Source organism: Athene cunicularia, assembly GCF_003259725.1.
Source record: "Athene cunicularia isolate RWA chromosome 1 unlocalized genomic scaffold, athCun1 chr1_part1, whole genome shotgun sequence".
In the NCBI taxonomy this organism is placed as follows: Eukaryota; Metazoa; Chordata; class Aves; order Strigiformes; family Strigidae; genus Athene; species Athene cunicularia.
The window spans coordinates 43,212,048-43,218,047 of record NW_020799091.1 but is presented as its reverse complement, the minus strand read 5'-3'; the positions used below and the strand labels follow the sequence as shown (position 1 = coordinate 43,218,047).

At 40.5% G+C, this 6,000-nt stretch overlaps 1 protein-coding gene across 3 annotated transcripts in view; it reads left to right on the top strand.

Annotated features, from left to right (window-relative positions):
• Positions 1 to 287: 287 nt before the first annotated feature.
• The window catches only part of KLF12 (Kruppel like factor 12), a 187,532-nt gene continuing 181,819 nt past the window's right edge, over positions 288 to 6,000 (top strand). Inside the window, exon 1 of one of the 3 annotated variants that reach the window (XM_026843460.1) lies at positions 288 to 383. The gene's annotated coding sequence lies outside the window, so the exon portion shown is untranslated. The remainder of the gene's footprint in view (positions 384 to 6,000) is intronic. The other 2 variants (XM_026843432.1, XM_026843440.1) reach the window with 2 other exon arrangements.

The window sequence follows — 6,000 nt, the reverse complement described above, 5'->3', positions numbered from 1 at the left end:
TGCTGAGGTCCCTAGCAAGCCTTCTCCAGCTCAAGGTCCTATTTTGCGTTGCAATGCCTGTAAGAGACTTTTATGATCACCTCTGTAAAGGTTTGTGTTGCTCTGTCCTTGCCACCACCTACTGCTCCAATCCTGTAACAACTCAACATGGCTACTTTTCATTGCCCTTCTCAAGAAGAGGGGAGGGCCTGTTCTGATTGTCTGTTCAGTCTTTTATCTTGGAAATTTATTCTCTTTCTTTTCTGAACCCAGAAAGGGTGCTTGTCTGAGAGCGCTGGGTACAAAGCTCAGAAGGCAAAGCTGGTACTACTGTCACCATGGCTGGTGCGCTGGTCTTCAGGAAACTTCTCAAGAGCAGCTTCTGTGAAACATTTGCATCCCTGGTACAACCTAGAGATGTTTGTGTGTTTTGAAGGCATTTACAAGATAGTAGCAAGATGCTTGTGAATGTCATCCCTAGATATTAGTACAAATGTGCTTCTGTATTTAGATAATACACTCCTTCCAAACTCATTCAATCTAGCATTGCCTTGTCGGCTCTTTTCAAACCCTGATAAGGAAAACAACACTGGGGAAAAAAAAAAAAGACATTATTTCTTTCAGTATGTGTTTAAAAGAGCATACTTGTATTTGCTGACATACTGCAGGTTAAGATGCTTCCAGTTAAGCTTGTAGCTTTTCAGTGAATTTGCTTGCTAGGAAGCCAGACCTCACTGCTTTTTCACTTTGAAATGGTGCTGGTTTGTTCTAATCCTTCTCTGCATGTCAAAACCCTTTAAACCGTTGGCCCTAGTCCATGGGATTTTTCCATACAAGAGCATGACTTACCATATTAGATACCCTAAAGATTAGAGGCCTGTCGAGATTTCCTGACTGCTTGATGCTTGTATTTTAGTGTGCCTGCTGTGAGCAGCAGGATGTGAAAGTGGACAGGCAGATGAATCACTGGACCGATCTCATGTTATTGTCGCTTGGTCAGTTGATAAGGGAAAGAGATGAGAAAAGTGGGCTTCCTCTGTATGTCAGATTGGAAAATGCAGCTGGAAAAGCAAAATAATCTTGCTGTAATGCATCAGTGGGACTAAGAATAGAAGTGATGCAGCTGGTGGAAATGGCCCTTAAATTCGAGAAGCCTTCCCCTGTTTGTCCTCTGCAGCTGTAAGCCTTCACTTGGGTACCAAGGCCTAATGGCCAGGGGGGTGTGTGGTAATAGGCCCGTGCCCTAGTGGGAGCAGTTTGGATTTTAACCCTTTGATACATGTTCTCTCTGTGGGTTTGTGCATATGTCCATGTGCAATTGTTTTCTTTTTTTTTTTTTAAATAACCATTGAATGATATGGAAGAGCCTGATCCAATATGCAGACATTGTTTTCACTTCATATTTTCTCTGGTATCAAACTTCAGGGCTGTAACACTGATTTTTTTTTTTTTTTTAAAAACTGTAAATGGAAACTTCTGAGAGTGTTGTTTTCAGTGGTTTGCTTTGTATTATCTATAAAAGTTGATGTATGTAACAAAAATTGGTGGTTTTAAAAATTGATTTATATTACTTTCTCCCATGTATATTAAATTGGTTTGATTTCCTTTTCCCCCCAAGAGACTAACATTTGTTTTGTTTTCTAATCCTTAATTCATTGTCTTATAAAAATCAGCAAGTTATAACCTGCTTCATATTATAAGACTGAATTAGTTAATTAAAAGTAGTATTTGTAATGGACATTTTAACAGAATCTTAATTGTGATAGCTCAACAGGATGCAACTCTGTAGGGGTTATCATTAGGATGATGACATTTGCCACTTGTGGGGAGTGTTAGCTGTTTGCAATATTCCTCACGTTTATTACAGAGACTATTGCAGCTACCTCTGCTTTTAATAAAACTGTTTTCGGAACATGTTAATATTTCAGCATACAGTGATATTTGCTATTTGTCTCTGGACCACTGTCAGTACTTTGATTATTTTGCATTATTAACTGAAGTTTGCTCCCATAGTGATGCTTTTATAATTGCTTTGTCTTTGGTAACAAAGCCTTTTCAATAAGAGAGCATCTTGAGAGAGGTTCTGTTTTGGTGGTGTCCTGGGGTAGGTAGTACCAGCCACTTGTACTGATAGCATTGCATTTAGAATATTAAAAGCTCAAAATACAAAGAACAGAGAATATTTGTATCTAGTGAATAATCAGGAGCACAATTTGGGTTATAGAAGAAATAATTATCTTTCATAAAAAAAAAATTCAACCTTGAAATCTGTTATAGTTGTGTATTAAACAGCGGGATGGAGTCAGAATTTGTATTTTTAATGGAATAAAGTCAGCCTCAGTGAAACTGTGAGAGGGTGGTTGTTGGAATAGTGTCAGTGCCTGAGCCTTCTGTAAAAGAAGGAAGCTCAAGGATGAGAATGAAGCGAGAGTTGTGCTAAGAGGAGTAATGAGGGTAGGTGGGACAAGTCACAGAGTAGTGTTGGGCTCACAAACTCTTCATCACCTTGTTTCAGATTATGAACTGTTTTGAAAGCACTGAATATAAGACTGAGGCATGAAACTGCTGACTCCCTGGGGTAAGAAAAGGGTGGTCTGGTTAACAGCCCCACATCCCTGGAGTTGTGGCAGGAGGTGCCAATTGTGGCACCAAAGCCTGGATGTGCATGGGGGACAGCTACTCTAGAGTTGGAGGGGCTGCTGCCTTGCAATGCCAGCTCACCTACCAGAAGCCTGCTGTGGCAGTGAGGGAGTTGGAAAGGGAGATTCAGTGGTCAAGAGGGGAGGATTTCCCTGCCTGGGTCAAGTGTCAATGGGAGCAGGGTCTGGTGGTGGCTGTGTTTCAAGGGTAGCCATAGGGATAGTGAACCTGAGCGAAATGGGAGGACACTTGAGGCTTGAGATCTGGACAAATGCGATGTTTCTGTGTTGAGTGATGCAGAAAGAAGAACTGGTGTAACTGAAGGGAGTAGTTGGGAGAAAGGGCTGAGGAACTCTGTGACACTGATGGTAGATGAGGAGCAACTGCTTGAAATCAGTGTAATTGTAACAGCAGAAGCTGTGTTCGCTGTCTCTTACTTAATCAAATTACGGGAATATTTTTCAATAGTTAGTGTAATTTAGGAGCTTCCTCATAATTTCAAAACACTAGGTAGTTGTATTCCTGGCCTTAAACTGAAGTTGGGTATAGCTCCAGGTTCATCTTCAGCTAACACATTTCTGCTACTGCCAGTGAGTTTAACCACTTCGTTAAGCTGTTTAAGTCATGTACTGTGTCAGGTGTTACCGGCAAATCAAGAAAGTAATCAAAGGGAATTGATAGAAAAACCAAAGCTTTGATTGTTGAGGGGTTGCTGAACTTGATCCTCAGGGAAGTGGTGAGTGTAGTTGTTCGTGTCATTCATAGTGCTCTAAATCAGGATGGTTTATAGGGGTTATTGATCATGGTGGTTAGCCAGGAATAGTTTCAGGTGTCTTGGGTAGAAGACTTTGAGCCTTGCCAGAGGCATTGCTTCATTGAAAACAACATCCATACTGTTGCATCTGTATTGTTCTTCTCTTACACCTGGAATAATAAAAAAAAAAAAAGTTCTCAGTGGTAACCTCCTCTGGTATTAGTGTCTTCTATTGCTATTATTTATTAATGCTCTTTATTGACTTATTTGTTGCACCCTCTTCTCTGAAAGATAATTTAATATGATGAGTCCACTTCCTAGCTTGTAATGGGGATGGTGGGAGCATAAATTTGGGATTGATTGGTTTCACTGAGTTGACAGGAGTACAGGACTAGCCAGTTTGGTGAAGTTTCAGGGGCTCTAGGGTGAAAATCCTTGGTCTTTAAAATTGTGTTTTCCTCCATGAATTACAGGATTGTTTCTTTGTGCTTTCCTCTCTAGTTTAATAAACCAAGCAATGCAACTTCCTTACTGTACCTAGTTTCTGATTTTTTTAACAATTTCTTTTTATGGTGGTATCCATGTAACTGATGAGCAGTGTACTTGGATTAATTATGTATTGCCTTGGTATGCAGGAAGTTTAGCATGGGCAGTGTTGCCAATTCCTGCTTGATAGTAGTATTTAACCATCTCAAGTTACTTTTTTCTTTTTTCTCCAAGCTCCTTTAAAAATGGGATGTCTTTCCAAGTCTGCCTGTTTGCATTGAAAATGGTGACTTTTAAAGTCTTAAAAAATTGGAGGTTTTGATTGGATGAACAAAGGAACCCAAGACTTGTTTAAGAAAACCCCCAATGCTCTTAAAACTTGTAGTACACTTCATTCTGCAGACAACTAAGTACCACTTTATTTAAAATGCTTTTTGATCGAGGGCAGTTGCTGGGATGACTGCAGTGACAGTGACTCAGGCCCCTGAACTGCTTCTTTCTCTCCTTCAGTTACAGAGCCATGAAGGGCAGCTAGCACAGGTGTAGGTGTCTGTAGGTAGGTGGAATGAACCTGCCAACTGGCAGGAACATTATTTGCTAAAGTTATTCTTCGGGCTATAGTTTCTGGGCTGTGACTATGAATAATTGCTGAGCAATGGTTAAGGGAGTGGTTTGTTCATGTTGGTTTGCAGAATGAAATGGCACTGGCTTACTGCATGCAGATGGTGAGTCCTGTAGGCTGCTGCAGTGATCTCAGTAGGAGACTGGAAACTACAAATTACCTTTGGAAATTAGACTACTTGTAGTTTTTGCACTTAAATATGTAGTCAGATTTGCAGATTTAATTCCTCCCCTGGAGTACTGAATGAAATAGTACATTGAATTATTCCTGAGCGCCCCCTTGCCCCCCAAAAATTCTAAAGTGATGAGGGAACTGTCAGATAGGGAAGAAGCAAATATATTTCTATTTAAGCAAGGAAAAGAAAATAACCAGAACAACTGTGTCTCCTGTCAAAAGTATGAGGGCTATTAGAACAAGGAGAGAAGTGACAAGGACTAGGGAGGCTGGTGCAATATGATCAAGTATGTATCAGGTAGATCTCAACACTTGTAGCTGCTGAATCTGCCAGTGGAGCTGTTTTGAGATGGTCAATGCTTGATGGGAACATCGTATACTTAAATGTAGGATTTCTCCCTTTTCTGAGCTACTGTATACAGAGGGATAATTATTCATAATAATGCCAGTCTGCACTTTCAAGAAAGGGCGTGCTAGGAGAAAAGACATTAAAATTATTAATGGAAACAGTTGTGGTCAATTGATCAATTTTAGAGAGTGTACCACCTTATTAAAATAGACACTCATCAGCCACATTTGTAGGATACCAGCCAAATAGACTCCTTAAACTGATTAATAGTGTCACTGCTGTCACATAGTGCCCCCAGTTTAGAGCCTGAATATGTACCTGCACCTTCATGTACATAGGTATCATGCTGTTTTCTTGAAAAAACATTGGTACATTTCTAATGAAAGGCAAAAGAAGAGGTCCAAATTGTTAATAAATGCAGTGACGGAATTTACTGTGGGTTGAACAAAGGCAGGAGTAGGAGTGGAATATAACTGCCCACTGTGTAGAGCAGGGTGCAGTCGGCTTTTGGCTTTTTTCCTCGAAGTGTAATTCTGAGCCTGGAAATGAGGATGGTTGAGTTTTTGGTGTACGTTACAACTTGTGTTTGCTTGGTTTTCTTTGCTCATTTTTCCCAGCTTTGGGATAAATTGTGAAAGCCTGTCTTCTGTTAGCTGCTCTGGCTGTGCTAGCTACAGAAGTCAGTGCTGGTTATGCTTATTGCCAACTCTATTTTAGAGGAGCAAAATAGGTTTGTTTGAGCAGTTTGGGGTATTGCTAATTTATTTTACACTGATTGACATGGTGAGGTGAGACTAGCACACATAGCTCAGTAGGCACTTCTGAAGACGTGACCATCTCCAAGCCTGGGGCTCTGTGGAACAAAGTGTTGACTCTTGTTGTCTGTGCCAGCTGTGGGGGCATCAACACCAGTTTTATAACCACCTTCTGGTCATGTATAAACTTACAACTTGTTTAGCTTTCTCTGCTGTTTGTAGGAATGATTCTGTTCCCTCT